The sequence below is a fragment of the Parasteatoda tepidariorum genome, chromosome 3, assembly GCF_982258835.1.
Source record: "Parasteatoda tepidariorum strain Cologne lab strain chromosome 3, Ptep-v5.0, whole genome shotgun sequence".
Lineage (NCBI taxonomy): Eukaryota > Metazoa > Arthropoda > Arachnida > Araneae > Theridiidae > Parasteatoda > Parasteatoda tepidariorum.
Window position 1 is genome coordinate 6,381,558 of NC_141757.1, and position 17,738 is coordinate 6,399,295.

General features: G+C 28.6%; 1 protein-coding gene across 1 annotated transcript in view; it reads left to right on the plus strand.

The window, feature by feature from the left end:
* The first annotated feature begins 795 nt into the window (after positions 1-795).
* The window catches only part of LOC107457389 (uncharacterized), a 168,801-nt gene continuing 151,858 nt past the window's right edge, over positions 796-17,738 (plus strand). The window contains exon 1 of the mRNA XM_087158681.1: positions 796-1,324. The gene's annotated coding sequence lies outside the window, so the exon portion shown is untranslated. The remainder of the gene's footprint in view (positions 1,325-17,738) is intronic.

Here is a 17,738-nt window from a genome sequence, read left to right on the forward strand (position 1 = left end):
AATTTTACACAGAAAAGAATTTTATAAGCTTTAGAGTAAATAAGAGTTATTAATTCGACAGTACGATTTATAAATTAGGTATATTTACAACTGATACTGTGATTATTATTATTACTCTATTACTACTAAAAAAATGTCTCGGATCCGGGCTATGAACTTCCACTGAAAACCCTTAGGCAGGAAAACTGGAAAATTGTACTTAGATGTAAAAAAGGAGTTAAAAACTGATAATAATAAGTTCAAAGAACAAACAATAATAAATAAATAAATAAAATAAATTAATAAATAACTACACAGATGTGTAAAAAGTAATTGGATTTGGGATTTTAATTCATTATTATAAATAAATGATAAAAAGAATTTCAAATTAGGTAATTGCAACTGGAGACGATGTGAAAGTGATTCTGCTAAACCTTCTGATTTAAATCAAATTTAATTGATTTAAATCACAATTTATCTGGTTTAAATTCCTGTAAGCAACGTCAGTCGTGTGTGTGTAGTAGCTAATTTTAAATTGACAATTTATCAACTAGGAAATCAGTCGCAGGTATCCAATTGCAATAATATCACACGATTTAAAAAAAATAAATAATAAAAATTGAGTTTAAAAAACAAACAAACAAAAAGCACGATTGGAAAGAAACAAATGAAGAAAAAAACATTTTTTTTGAAACAACCAATTCTATCTATTTATTAATATAAATTCAATATATAGATTTATAATATCAATTTAGTATTTAATCAAGTAGCTGTTTCTTACAAATTCTTCTGACCTTAGAAATTTTTGTTGTTTTCAATGAGTTTAGGTCTCCCCTCACTAGATGGCAGTATAAGCTTGAAACTTTTTAGAACTAAGTTTTGATATATTTATAAAAATTCAAAAGCATTATCTTTTCAAGTTTATAAACACGACAATAATTTTTAAAGTTCATCAGATCACTTAAAATGTGCCTTTTTGTATAAGTTAAATGCTTTTTTAATCGAAACAGACATTTTCTTGTTAAGTGATGCAGAAAAGTTCAGAAACAGGTGAACGAGGCTATATTTTTCCCTACTTACCAATTCTCGTAACTAATCGCAGCGCACGCCACAAATATTTTGAGTCGTGGTGAATTTCGTACGTGTTATAAATATGACTTCAAATATTAAGTGATATGTTGTGATCCATGGATTTATTTAATTTTTTGTCCCCGTGTGCTCTATCAGGAATTATTCTTCTTAATGTGAATTTTCAAAACGCCTTACCTTGTGGATTAATGTAGTGTATGTGTGTTCTTCGAATTTTTACTCATGATTTCAACATTGGGATATTCTACCTTTACAGGTAAATTGGATATTTGTTATTTTTCTTATTAAGGGAAGAATCGTGCTGTTCAATTCATACATTATTTGTTCGTAAAGTAAATATTCTTATTTTTGAAATTAGTTAAAATATACTTGATATGTGTATACTTATTATTTGTAAACAAAACTGTCTCGACGGTGTTGACATTATTGAGGTTTTAACCTTTTTTATTTTTAAAACCAAATGCGAAGATGAAAATGTTCATAAAGTAACTTATTAAAATTTGTTTCAATGATCATTTGGTATTCATGATTTCTACTTTTAGATACGTTTTTACAATCGTATAGATATAAATTAGAGGATTCTTGTTTGTAAGCATCAAATCATTAATAGTGTTATCATTATTGAAGTTCCGAATAACCTTGTGTGAATTCTTTAAAACTTTTTTTCAATCTTATTCAAAGATAATGTCCTTAAAATAACTTATTAAAACTGTTCCAGAATTATAAATTTTCATAAGTTACATGAATAATAACTTTTCTGTAATGCAATTCTTGAATGTAAAAGCGACTTGTCTTGTTTGCATATTTTATTTAATTGTAAACAAACCTGTCCCTTACCTGTTGATTAAATTTTGGCATATTGAAATATGAAATAACTTTTTTGGAAAAATTTTAAATCAATTTCGAAGATGTCAATAAAGTGACGTATTATAATTTTGAAATTGCGCTAGTTTGCATTAAATATTCACAATTTCAATTATTGAATAATGCTTTCTTTTAAGTGTAAATTAAAAGTTTCTTTTCTACTTATTTAATTTTAAACAAGCCTATCTGATTAAATTTTTGAAGTTTTGACTTAATTGAAGTTGAAAGTAACTTTTTTAATATATTAGATAAATATTTAAAATTAAATTTGAATATAGAGGTGTCAATATGTACAAATTATAAATGTAATTATAAATGTAAAAATTGTGAAATTTTTTCAGCTTGCATTTATTTTTGGACATGCTACTTAAGGACCAATTTCAGTGTAATTTATATAAAAAAAAAAAAAAAACTGTTAGAGTATTGAATTGAAAATTTGTGCTTATACATTCAACTTAATTAATATTTACTTATGCTATATTAAAAGTTTGGGTATTTAAATATAAAAAATAATCTTTAAAAATAGTTTTATAAGACTTGATTGAATTAATTCTCATTGAATTAACTGTTATATGTTTGTAACAATTAGTTTTATTTTAAAATGAATTTTGTTATTTTATTCAGTTAGCCAGACATAAAGAAATTTAGAAATTCAATTTAAATTTTTTATTTTTATTTTATAATTTTGTTTATTTTTATTTAATATTTTTTTGAACATTCATGTTGTTCAGCATTTAAAAATGAAAAACTTGTAGAGGTCTACATTTTTTGGCGACTTTTTGTTTGCGCTTGACTTACCAAAATTTATTTTAAAATTTAAATATCCAGGCGCCAAATCGAGTCTCGACCTGATCAATTAATCAGAAAAAGTTTTATATTTTATGTATATAATTTATTTTAATTTTCAATTATGTAGTCTAAAATTATTTTAATGAACCGGTTCGAATGCCAGTGAGGGCTGGTCGATACGAATTCCGTATCTGGCTTGCACCAACCACAGTACTGACGCAAAATATCCTCAGTGGTAGAGGGATCATGGGTTAGAGTCCCTTTGCCGTCACGCTAACTGTGGAAGGTTTTCCTCTCCATGTAATGCAAATGCGGGTTAGTTTCGTCAAAAAGTCCTCCACGAAAGCAATATTTCTTCCTATACTTAATTCAGGATTTCCCTTGTCTTCTGGATTGGGTTCAAAATTACAAGACTACGGAGTTGAATATCAGTAAATGTAAATAAAAAAAAATTGGGTTGGCTGTTCAATAAAGGTTATAAAATAAAATAAATAACTTAACAGTTTGTTATAATTTGAATTTACAAAACAGCAGTTTTTTATGCTCTTTGTTGTGAAGGTCTTTGTATAGTAACCAGTATTCTCCCTAAGTATTTTTAGAAGGGTGGCCTGGCCTTGATCCCTATAAATATGCCCTCGTTGCCCTTTTTGTAAAAATAAGCAGCCGTCCCTTAAAAACACTGCCTTTTTAGTCATTACCCATTTTGAAAATAATTAATTCACTGTTTAAACATTAATTACACACAGGTAAAATTATTTGTGCTTATGGATTTAATTCTGCTTACTTTTACAAATATTTACTTTGTTAAGAGTGTTCTGAACAAGTTAAATTTTTATCTCTTTTATGAGTATCTCTTTTTTTTAGAGCTTGATGTATTAATAATTTTTTTCAAGTGATTTTAGATTCTAAAATTAATTTTTTTATGTAAATATCTTTTATTTTTTTATAAACTGCAGTTTTAAATGTTTATTCTCATAATTTTCAGTTTAAACTGGAGAAAAAAGTTTTTAAGTTGAGAGTTAATTAATCCTTTAGTGTACTTTTCTTGAAATTTTTTTCTTACACAGAGACTGTCTTTTAGCATGTCTTTAATTTTCTCTTACTTTAAATGAGAGAGAATTATTTTTTGAAGTATACACAAAAATAGTTTAAGAAGGTAACTTAAAAATTGTTGAGGATCAAATTAAGTTATTGCATGGAATTACACAATTGATAAATTTTAAGGTGCTAAGTGATTCCCCTTTCAAAATTCAGAGTGCTCTTTCCTGAGAGGAAGTACCTTTTTCATTCCTAAGGAGAACACTGTAGTACCGAAATATGTTTTAATATTAATTAATTTTATTTTTAATGTTAATTACTGGATTTAATGAAGCTTACTTAACAATGATGAATCTATGAATATTTCACAGTTGCAAGTTTTTGACAATTGCGAGTTTTATACAGTTTTAACCATGTCAAAAACCCTTTTTTGACAAATATCAAAACCCTAAATTCTGGCATAAAAAATAGCTATAAGTTATTGTAAATATGAAGTAAATATAAATAAAAGTGCATGTGAATTTACAAATGATTAATTAATTGATAATATTCCTTAATCATTTTGATGTCAAATCCTCTTTTTGACAATTGCTGTCAAAATCAAATACCTAATTTTTCTAATTTACACTAAACATTTAATAATTATAAATATTTAATGATTATAAATATTTAGGTAATAATTTTAAAAACAGGGTATAAAAAAAAAACCAGGCTTTAAAAAAAAACAACCCTGGTTGGTTTTATTGGGCTTTTTTGGGTATTTTATGATATTATACCTAGTTAACACGTTTTAGATTTAATTTTTAATTCATAAGAGAACAATTTTATTTAAAAAAATAACTTTTATACGAAAATAATAATTAAGTTATGAATGAAACTGAAAATTTTTTTAATTTTAATGTAGTACCATCTTTTCATGCTATGTATTAAAAAAAGATTCTGAAATTAATTCTTTTTTTGAGTATATATAAAATCATAATATTGGGAACAGAGAAATATGCTGTTTTCTGTTTTATTTATTTATTATTAAACATTCATAAGTTTTAGCTTCATCTTTTAGTCATAAAGAAAGGCCATCTAACTACAGAACCAGGGTTTGTGATTTTTTTAAAAAAATAAATAAAGAAAATCAGTTTTTATTTATTTAAATCGGATTTTTTGGTTTTTATTCTAATACACTGTAAGAACTTTGATTCATGTTTAAAAAAACTTTATAAATGTCTAATCAAAATTAAATTAATATAAAAACTTTAAAAACTATATATTATAACAATATTTTAGCTAAATACTTAAAACAATTTTCCATTGTAATACATAGCTTTGAATGCATAGCAACCATTTTGAAACAAATGCATGATTGAAATTTAAAGACTAATGAAATAGAGACTTTAAACCCTATTTTCGGCATATTAGGGTAATTTCTTTTTAAGATAACCTCAAGCCTTTTAAAAATATACCATTTTCCACCACTAAAATATAATGTAGATTTTAATTCCATGCTTTTTCAATCAAATGGTAAAATTTTAATTAAAATTTCTTGTTTATTAATTACTTTCTACAGCTATGCAAGTCTATATTAGGACAGCATTAAATATTTACTTTAATCTTTAATTAATCTGTACTTTCAATCTCAAAAATCAAAAGATTTTTAAATATGTAATTTCAAATGTTTCGGAATTAAACACACACCAAGAAATAAAGTAATTTCGTTAACTAAAATTAATTAATGCAACAATTTATTTAAAATAAATTTTAAAACTAAGAAAAAATAACAATAAAAGTATCAATCAATAATTTAAAACACTGTTTTTTTAACTTTTTAAATCATGCATATATAGAAAAAATCATTTGATTTAAATCAATCTGATTTAAATCAACAAACCTTGTACAGAATTACTGTTTATTTAACAATTTTCTTAGTAGTTTCAGGAATTACTCTTTAAACAATGTATTTATAGTTAGTTTTGATTTGAAAATTCCAGAATCACTATAAATATGAAATCCTTTAAAACTATTTAAAAAAAAAACCCATTTGAGTCCGGGTTATACTGTTTTTTTTAGGTGGTTTTTAAAAAAAACCAGCTTGGGTTTTTTTTGGGGGGGGGGGGGTTTGTGAGTGGGTCAGAAACCCTGAAAAAAAAAGAAGTAAAATTGCAATTTATCCAATCTGTTAATTTCTTTAATTATCTAAAATAAAAATGCAAGAACAATCATCTTATAAAAGAAGACAGCTTTTTGTAGATCGCTTAGCGATAATCTTTTTCATTATGTGTAAAATCAATTTTCCTTTTTTCTATTTTAACTCGTTCTTTGCCCGAAGCGTGACGAAACTCTAGTTTCAAAGCCGTATTCATATCAAAGTTTTTATTTTTTATTATTTTTATTTTACAGCTTTCAAATGAATGAGACTGAAATTCTTAAATATTCTTCTGAATGTCGCTGACCTACATGGACTAGATGTACCAATAAATATATTCTAATATTGTACAAAATATTGATTACAGCGTAATTAATTCTTTGAATTTATTAATTAAAGAAACTAATTTCTTTTAACATTTATTAATTAGTGTTATTTATTTTTTGTAGATTATAATTAGTTTACTTATCAGGGAATATCCAGAGTTGTCGAGGTTTAGGACAGAATGGATTAATCCAGGGCAGGGTTGCCAGACTTTTAAATAAAACAACTCTGCAACTTTAGCTGAAAAAATACTACACATTTTTAAGCACCATCTACAGTAGTATTTTGAAAGTTTAAATATTATTAAAAGGATAAAATACTATTAAATGGATAATAATACTATTGAAAGGATAAAATAAAAGGATATATTATTAAGAATAAAATAATATTAAAATTGAATCTTTTCCCTTTTGTACACTTTTACTTCAGGTAGAAGCGTAGTAATAAAGATTTAAATCGTCTTGTGAGAATAGTGTGTATCCATAAATGTCTCTTGTGTATCAATTTGTAGAAAATCAAACTTAAATGAGGAAAATAAATAAAAAATCCCATATCGCTATTTAAAGTGACGCTAAGAATAAAGCGAAGCTAAAATAATTCGTTTTTTGTGTGTGACTTCCATATCTGGCAGTTTATCGCGGTCAGTATGGAAATCAAGATGTATCCAGTTGGCTATTTCAAAATTCACTTTTTTCTTTTTTAAAAAACTTCTTCTCTTTGATTTAAAAATTGATAAGAGAAAGAAAAAACGCAACATACCACTTTTTAAAAAAATACTACGAAAAATGCCACCATCCCTATTTTTTGGTGAAAAATACTACTGTAGTATTGAAAATATTACGTATGACAACCCTGGTCCACTGTTTAAACCAGTGTTTCCCAACGTGGGGCCCACGCCCCACTGGGGGGCAATTCGAAAATGGACTCGACAAGAGTTTTACCTATTTGCTCCGGGCCATTTAAATACAATGCTAGATTTCGGTGCCAACATTGTAAGAAAAAAAGCAAATTTTTAACTAATTGCGGTCAATGAATATTATAAATTCGTTTGATGAGACCAAAACATCAACTGGGTTTTTGGCGTCGTCAAATTAACTAACCTCCCTGCTGCAGCGTAGACCCCTTGACGCTTTAAAATTTCGCTAAACAATGCCCGCATCTGAATGGCCCGTCGCAACATTCAGTGATAGATACCATAGTATGTCTTTTATGCTTGCAATGCAACAGTCTTTATTTACTGCTCACACTTCAACCCATAATTGTATTCTTGAGGCTAGTTATGAAATTTCTTTATTCATCGCTAAATTTGGAAGAAATCATACTATAGGAAATAATTAAATAAAACCGTCAATATCAGCATTTCTTAAAACGGTTCTTGAAAAAGATGTAAAAGCTATGCCACTCAATAACAATACTGTGAGCAGAAGAATAGACGAAGTGAGTGAAGATATTGAAAAACAACTTGTTGACAAGCTAAAAACAAGAAAATTCTCAGTGAAAATGGATGAATCAACTTTGATAGACAGTGTGGCAGTATTGATAACTTATGTAAAATATATTGATAAAGGGCATTTTGCTGAAGAAATGTTGATGTGTAAAAGATTAGAAAGCATCACTACCTCCAAAGATATTATATAATAAGCTAAAAAAAACTACTTAGATGTCAATAATATACTAATGAAAAATATAACATCTTGTGCTGCATATGGTGCTCCTAATATGATGGGCAAGAAAAATTGCTACTTAAAATTGATGAAAGATGAGAATCCAGAAATGATTCTTGTGCATTGTGTTATTGCATTGGGAATAAAGTTATGCATAGGGAGAAACTTGGTAGTTAAAAACATCTCGCCTGCTCTAAATGAAGTACTTACATTCAGTAATAAAGTGTATCGATGCTATTAAATCTAATGCCAAATGTGAGCTCCTCTTCAAGCTGTTTTGTAAAGAACAAAATGCTGACCATGTGAGACTTTTACTTCACTCTGAAGTAAGATGGCTCTCTAAAGGGAACTGCTTGAAAAAATTCATGGAACTGCTTGATACTCTTAGTGATTTTTTAAGCGACAAACCTGATATGAAGTATTTGTTAACAGTCGAAGGTAAAGCATTTGTAAGTTATTTAGACGATATCTAATATCGTCTAATATATATTAAAAAGCAACTTCAAGGAACAAATAAAACTCTTGTTGATACAAAAACGAAGATATTTGGTTTCATTACCCTTATTGAATTAAGTCTGAAAACAAAAACTTGGATCAGTTTAACTGTCCCCAAAAATTAAAAGTAAATGATGCCGCTTTTACTTGTTATTGTCGATCATCTGAAAATTCTATCGGCTGATTTAGAAGAAAGATTTTCTGATTTAAAACAAATAGATTTTTCAACACGGATGATGCAGCCAATGTTAGTGCATTTGCCTGTTATATGAAATATGCAGTATCAAGAAGAACTCTCAGAAATGCAAAATGATAAGTCAGTTAGAACTTTATTTTATATAAAAGGAGTGATGGCATGGCTTTGTGAGGAAACAGAAATCAAATACCCAAATTCAACCAAATATGCAAAACAACTATTGTTATCGTTTCCATCTTCATATTTAACTGAATGTGGATTTAGTGCTGTAAATGATTTACTGGTAAAAAAAAAAAGGAAATCGCCTGGATATAACACAGTGGGGAGACTTGAGGCTGAAGCTAACCAAATTGGAAACTAACATAAAATCTCTGTGCAGCAAGCGCATCTCTCTAAATTAAAATATTAAATTATTATAGAAAAATCTTTATGAAAATTATTTCGAATTTGAATTTTTCATTATAAGTCGAAATTTTACTTACTGTGTTTCGTCAACAATTTTCAAGAGATTTCTCACTGAAACCTATCATTTAAGTTTCTTATGTGAACAATTCAATTTTTTAATATTAAAAATTATGTGTATGTCACACAGGGGGGCATAAGAATTTTAGAAAGGCTTAAGTGGGGCACGGCACAAAAAAGGTTGGGAAACACTGGTTTAAACCGTCTTGTCCAAAACCCCTTTGTCTTAAACTGTTTGAATCTCTTTTATTCAAATTATGACGCAATTTATAAAATATATTGTGAGAAATAAAATGTTAATTTTTAAACAAGAAACAGGAATCGTTTTATTATTATTTTTAATATTGCGTTATTTAACCTTATGCAAGAACATAACTTATCAGTATTAAAAGCATATTTATTCATATTTAAGGGATATTATTTTTGTTGTTCAATGAATTGCGGAGCTTCAAAAGTTATAAATCTTTTCCTATTCTATTATTTTCCTAAAAACAAATTGTATCAAAAATATAAAATATTTATTAATATATCTAATTATTATGTGTACAATGGTTACACGTATGGAATTTTTTCCTTTTACCAATGCTCTAGGTTTTGGACACTTAAGACAGTTTAGGACAGTTTTAGACAGTAAAACCTAAATGCCCTGTACAAAACAAGTTTAGGACATCCACAACCCCACCCCTGTACTTTGAAAAGAGTAAAATTGCTAGATCCTTGTTGGAAAAGGGAGTATCGTATAGTAATCTAAAAAAGTAAACAAAAAAAGCTAACTTTTGTTTTAATGATGTGATATTATGTACCTTTGTTTGAAGGGTTGACCTCAAAAATTAATGTCACAAAATCCACACTGAATGAACACGGAATACCTTTCTTACTTGGACTTACTTGGTGCGAGGTAGTCACATTTTGCAAAATTGGGTTCGAATAGTTTAGTCAAGAAAGCGATCACAAGTTCTGATCTCTTAAGCTTATTTTAACTGTTTTATATTTAATTTTTTACAACCGTCGTTGAACAGCCGACCCAATTTTTGGGTATACGACTACTAATGTTCAACTCCGTAGTCTTGCAATTTTGGACCCAAACCAGAAGACAAGGGAACTTCTGGATCAAATTTGCCTTCGTGGAGGACTTCTTGATGGAACTCACCCACATTCGCGTTACATGGAGAGGAAAACTTCGTAAACTTCCCACGGTTAGCCAGACGGCAAGGAGACTTTAACCCATGATCCGTCTACCACTGAGCATATTTCAGGTCAGCACTGTGGTCGGTGCAAGCCAGATACGGAATTCGTATCGACCAGCCATCGCTGGGATTCGAACCCTGTTCACCTCATTGGAAATCGAACGCTCCATCCCCTTAGCCTTTACGGCTCCATTTTACTGTTTGTGTATATCAGAAACTTTTTAAGCAATAAAAAAAAATTAAGAAATAGAAAGAAAGAAAACAGTGCACGCATCGGATTTACAAATTTCATCCGATTATTATCCTATATAAAATATTAATTATTATTTGATATTTTTCTTTAAAATTAATTTTATTACTCAATAATCGTCGTAAAAAAATTGAATTGTAAGGCAAACATTGTTTTTTTTTTGTGCATCATTTTTAACTGCATTTAAATAGCAAATACAAAATTTCAACGGAAGCGGTCATTTTGAATTATGAAATTTAAAAAAATACTTATTTTTAAAATTTTTTTTAATAATAATTGTTTCGATATATTCAAAAATTATAATTTTTTTCAACTATTTTGCTTTCGTTCAATGGATTATTATATTCTAGCGTTTTATTTTACAAGTAAAACTCGCGAACTATTTAATACCTGCCAAACATTATTTCTTCAATTTTAATATAGTTATGATCTATCAATTTAATTAGTTTAGAAAGCAATGAAGTATTATCGCTAGGCAATACTTCATAATTTTCCCATTATTTTGTTAAATAAGGTTGATGTATATAAACTTTTGTAATTAAACGTTTGAATCGCAATCGCACACTGGGAAACAAGGGAGGTTTGACCATAGGGGAGGTTTGGCCCACCCTACCTTTTTCATATTTAAACATGTATTTGACTGATGAGCACTAGATGGCAACACAACATCAAGTAGAATAACCTGTTATTTCTGTCTGTTAGCCATTTGCAACTAGAATCTAGGAGTAATCACCAGTGATATTTTTTTCAGCCCAAAAAGTTTTTTCTGTTGTTGCAAGTTCATCTGTCCCGTGCCATTTGTCAGTAACATATATAGAAAAAAGTTTAATTGTTTGTATACTTAAATTAACATGCTAAAAGACAGTGTAGTTACTTTTTACTTTAACTTGTGATTGTAATGTGTTTTTTAACTCTTTTTCCAAAATGGTTGTTAAGGGAGGTTTGACCCACATCAATTCTGGGAGGTTTGGCCCAGGTCAAACCTCCCTATTTAGTTTCATGTGATAGTGTTTTATTTTTTAAATGTGCAATATTTAATTAGTTTTAAATATAAATGTTGCTTTCAATTCAGATTAAAGATTTCTTTAACTTGCAATCAAAGTCACTTAAAGCAATGAAAATAATATTCATTTGGAACACTGTGTTTCTGCTAAAACTAAACACAACTAAAATTTGCTTTCATGTTTTGTTGGCAAACTAACAAATTTTAACCCATTTTTCAAATTCATCACTTACTGTTGATTTCAATATAACTTAAGTATTTAATATTTTATGATATGAAAATTAACAAATTAAGTTAGAAATAATGATTTCCCCCCAAAATTAGTTTATAAAATTAATATTGTCTAATCCATTATTACTTTTAATCAATCCTTGAATTATATCAAATGTTTTACTTTTACACACTACACATAAATATTTTATTACACATTGTGAGTGAGATTAGATTATGGAATTATAGAATAAGAAAGAGTCTACTATGGTATATTAATAGAATTAGCAAAGTTGGAGATACTCTATTTCTAACTATAATACTTTTTTTATGGTTGTTAAAATATGAGTTAACTTTTTAAGATGTGTTTTTTGTGGAAGTCAAATAATAAAAGATGCAAGGTATCGCCAACCAAAATGAAATCTGCTGTTTTGTTAGTAACTGAAAAGAGTAAAAGAATAAGAGCTGTAGCTACTGAGTATGGAATCGACCGAAAAACTTTAGGCAGATATGTAGATAAATATAAAAAATCAGAAGATGGCAAAATAGAATTTAAGGCAAACCATGTTTCTTGCCAGGTGTTTTCCAATGAAGAAGAGCATGTGCTTAAAGCTTATTTACTGCATGCTTCAAAGTTAAATTATGGTTTAACTTCAAAAGCAACGCGAAACTTAGCTTACCAACATGCTGTTGCTAATAATAAAGTAATTCCTGAAAATTGGACTTTAAACAAAACTGAAAGTTATGATCGGTTGAAGGTTTTTTTTCACAGGCATGCAAATTTATCATTACGTCAGCCTGAATCAACTAGTTTGTCCAGAGCCACTGCTTTCAATAAAACAACCGTCAGAGAGTTTTTCAATAATTTGCACTGCATCTTAGAAAAAAAGAAATTTGGCCCAGAAGCAATTTTCAATGTTGATGTGACTGGAATCACGACAGTACACAAACCACGAAAAATTATTGCAATGAAAGGGGAGAAGCAAGTGTCTCAAGTCACCTCTGCAGAACGTGGAACTTTAGTCACAATGTGCTGTGGTATCTCTTCAATTGGAACATCGATTCCACCATTTTTAGTATTTCCACGAGTTCATGTAAAAGAAATAATGACAAGGGGTGGGCCTCTAGGAATGCAAGCTGCAGCTCATCCGAGTGGATGGATGACAGCAGAGAACTTTCAATTATACCTTCATCATTTCATAAAATTTAGTAAATGCAGAAAAGATAACGAGGTATTGATTATACTTGACAATCATGAATCACATGTATATGTTGAGGGTTTGCAACTGTGTAAAGATCAAACCATCAACTAGCATGAACAATCTGCCACCAGCATCTCCATATCCCTCAACATCTGCGAGTTTTACCAATTTACCTGATTCATCAGAATCTACTCCAATTCTAGTAACACCGGAGCAGCTACGTTGGTTTCCCAAAACAGGACCTAGAAAAGGCAGGGGTGGAAGAAAACGTATCAAGTCAAGAATTTTCACAGACACCCCGGTCAAAACTGAAATTGAAGAGCGGCACAATAGAAAAAATATTAAGTTAACTACACAAAATATTAAGATAAATGCCAAGAAACAAGAAGAAAAAAATGAAAGATTGCTCTGTCTTCAGATAGTGAAAATGAATCCCAAAATTTTCACGTCTCAAGTAATGAAGATGGAGATGATTTCAGACTCCACAACTAGTATTGAAGTTGGAGATTTTGTTCTAGCAAAATTCACAACCAAATCCAGTTTTGTGCATTATATTGGTCGTGTCACAAAAGAAAATGGAGATGATCTCACATTAAATTTTCCTAGAAGATCTGATCCATGCAGCTTTAGTTTTATTTATCCCCAGATAGAAGATGTTGATACAGTGTCCCAAGGATATATTATTAAGCTCACTTATCCAAATATCAGTGGAGGCACCGAAAGAGTTGCATTAAAAATAAAATTTATTTTAATGAATATTTCTGATTATTTGTTATTTTAATTAAAAAGTTATTGTATTCTTTTAGTTATTATTGTCTATAGCTTGTAATAACTTTTTTAAAGACATTTAATTATTGCATCATGACTTTAAATACCCTTTATTTATGTGGGTTAAACCTCCCTTAGGTATGGTCAAACCTCCCTCAAGTGGGGAGGTTTGATCCAGTTTGGATACTCTTAAAAAATGAAAAATTAAAGAAAATGTAAATAATTTAAGAGAAAAAAAATGATGGGAAAAGATGGAAAACATTATAAGCTAACAAATAAAATCAACTTTGCAATTTTATTGCGTACCAAAAAAATAATAAAAATACCTTTGTAAAAAGCGGGTCAAACCTCCCATGTTTCCCCTATATTTGAGGAGATGATTCTTTGTTTCAGTTTTTGCCAATCGCAATTAGCCTAAATTGACTCTTTATATTTGTACACTTACCAGTCAAACATAACAGCCAAATTATTTTATTTCAACGTAAATTTTGTTGAAGAAAGTATGGTATAAAAGGCAAGTATAGAATGATAAATGTATAAATTTTTTAATTGTAAAAGTAATATTTATTTTATCCTGATACTATATGTGATATTCTCTCATTTTGTAGGCGGAAAAATGAACCAATTATTTTCTCTTTCGAATTTTGTAAATGATTACACAAATTAAAATTCGTAGATGAATTAAACAATAGTAAATTAAAATTCGTACATAAATTAAAAATCGTCAAATCCGTGCTGTAACTCCCAAAATAAAGATCACGAATCACGCGAATAGGACTCTTTAAAAAAAAAAGATACTCAAATAAGTGCATGTAAATTATGGTGTTTTTTAAAGAAAAAAAAAGAAGAAAGAACATCATTTCTAGGACGAACTATATTTTAAACTTTCGCTATTTCTGAATTTTCTATTTTAGATTATTATTTTGAAATTCTAGCTGAAGCCAGTTATTACAGATTTAAAAAAAAAAAAAAAAATATCTCAAAATAGAAAAATCACGATTATTTATTTCCTCTCTGATGCGAAAGAAAAACAACTTTGAAAAAAAAAAAAAAAAAAATTTTTTTTTTCCAGAAATTATGCAGAAAGGAAAACCAAAATCTTTTCCCTCCCAAAAGAAAAAATCTTTCTGCAAAAATTCTGTAACGTTCTGCGACAATGTCGTCGTGTCGCCGCAATTCTGCCACGGGAATTAATTGAAGTTTCGTTTGAATAGTTTATTATGCAAATTATCTCACTCTGAACTTTAAAAATACCCTCATGAAATTATCTTACTTTTAAAAGGACAGCATATTTATTATTTTGATAACTTTTTTGAAAAATTATCTTATTATTATCCATTGTCAAGAAAGTAATAGTAGATAACAAGGTACAAGATAATTTTTTCTCCTTAGTCGTCAACAGAGGAAGCTATACCTGATCATTGTTAATTTTTAAATCTCGAGTGGTACTTGGATTTGTTATTGTTTGCGTTTATCTTTTGAGACTCAGGATTGCAACTGAAATTAGAATTTCAAAGGAAATGCAAAAAACTTTACGGGGTACGTAGCGTTTTTAAAAAGCCCTTGAAGGTGCTATTTTCATTAGGTATTTTTAAGTAGTGCTTAACTTTCCCTTTTTCAAAATAAGGTATTTTTCTTTTCTTTTCCATGTTGATTTCCGACACCAATTATGCAAAAAGACATCGTTTACATCGTAAAAACAGTTTCAAATTTCGGTTTTATTCATACGAAACTGAAAAATGAACTTGGAGTACAGAGGACTTCAGAACTATTTTTTAGTGCTCGCTTTCTTTAGGAAAAAGAGGAGTTAAAGTTAAAATGGAAGTAAATTAAAACTGTATTTACGTATATTGTTTGTGTATTTTTATTTTCTATAATAAAACCCTTCTTTCTCCCTCCCGTGAAAATGACGGGGTGAGTTTTCGCTCGCTATTTCTCGCTCCCGTGATATTGACGGGCTGGAGTGTTCAGTAGTAATGCGCCTATAAGAATAAAACTAATTCATTTCCTTTGCTCGAAAAACATTTTATTTCTCATTTTACACACCATAAAGCCGTACCAGGATATTTTTAAGGTAATTGTAGTTAGTTTATTTTAAACTAGATACTAGCACTAATCAAATACGTGTATTTGACAAAATACACTTTTATGACCGTTTTCTTGAAAATTAACCGATCGTTAAGGGGTTAAACAAATTTAGGGATTAGATAAATTGCAATTTGAAGCATTTTTATTTATAATTATTTAATATTTTCTTGACCCAAATTTGGGTTTTTAACAGTAATTTTCAAAAAAAAAAAAAAAAGAGTTTTATGTAAAAATAATTCAAGAACATAATTGATAAAACACTTGTAATTTTACATATATGTTAATTTAAAATTCCTTCTTATTTATAATAGCAAATAATTATCATTAGGACAAAATTTTGGGGTTTTGACAATTTTCAAAAACTATGTCAAATGTTTTTTTTTTTTTTTTTTTTTTTTTTTTTTTTTTTTTTTGACATGACGGTTGAAACCGGATAAAATCGTCAATTGTCAAAATTTGCCAAACCTACCTGATTATGATATTTTTTAAAAGTGCTTAAATATATTTTTTGAGTGCTTGAAAAGTGCTTAAAAGGCGCTTATGTTTTGTTGAAAAATTTGGCTACGCACTGTGCTTTAGTAAATGTATAACTAATTATGGCTCTGAATTGCTGTAGGCACTCAAACTTAAAAATATTTGATATGAGAAACCGTTTAAAGGGTGATTTGCTCATTCTTGCAAGTAAATGTTGTGGTATGTACTGCTGCTATGTTTATACAAGACGTTGAATTTCTCTTATTTTTGATTTTTTTTCTCAAAATGTATAATAAGTGTAACAATAAAATATATAAAAAACAAAATTCGGAGAAAAAGTTATATTTGGGGAACAAAAAATTTTCCCGAAGGAGTTTGAAAATGTTATAAATTTTTCCTCCCTTCCTTTTTCGTTATCTTTGGATAAATGCACTTACTCTAGTGGTCTCTTTTCCTTTTTTTAAAATTCCTTTTCATCTTTCTTTGCATCAGACTTTGCTCCGTACACCGTTTACTTTTATTACCATAAGTTGCTTCTTTTGAATCTACCGCAGCATTGTTTCACATGCCTCTTTGTATCCTTAATGCCGAATCAATCTACTTTATTTCGCTAATGTATGTGTTAATGCGGAATGAACAAAGAGTTAATTGCTTATTTAAATTTAATAAAGAAGACTTTTGAAGTAGGTTGCTAAAGTAAAAAATGATTTAAGCTTCTTTTCAAATCCTACTATTAGTTCACACTCTCCCTATATCTAGTTCAAATTTTCAATCGTTAATAAAATACTTTTTATTCATTGATTCAAGTTCAAATACATTTTTTTAAACTTCTAGTGGATGATGTTAATACAGTTTTTTCAAATATTAATTGATTCATTAAATGTAATTCATTAATTTTAGTTTTATGTGGAAGAAAAAATTGTAACTATTTAGTAAAAAGTAACTAAAAGAAATTTTTTCCTTGTTGACCTAAGTAGGAATTGACTTTTATATTACTTGTGTTTTAACTGAATTTTTTATTATTTTACAATTTATTTTATTTTACATGAAATTCAGATCTTGAATCAGTTAATTCGGGAGAAAAAAAAAGTTGAAGCTTTTATTTTGCTATTGCTACATATGCCGATATTTTGCTACATATGCCGATCCATAAACTACAGTTTGTCTAAAGTAAGAACTCCCCTAGCAGTTCGTCGGGACCCGTGGCGGTAACTATGGAGGAGTAATTACTTACTTTATGTCGATGAATTTTTGATGAATTAGTTTATGTAGATGAAAAAGTCTCCTGATTACTGACCACTTTCTCTGGAAACAAAGGAAAACCTGAAGTTCTCTTGGAATTTAAAAATACCATAAGAAAACCTGTAATTTTTTGCGAAAATTTCTGGAGCATTAGCAATTACAGGGTTTGTTTCGTATAGTCGTGCTGATATCCCTGATTTTCCATGCTGATTAAAAAATATTTTGTCCTTACACGTCCATGATATTCCTGATTTTTCTTGTACGTTCAGAGCGTCTT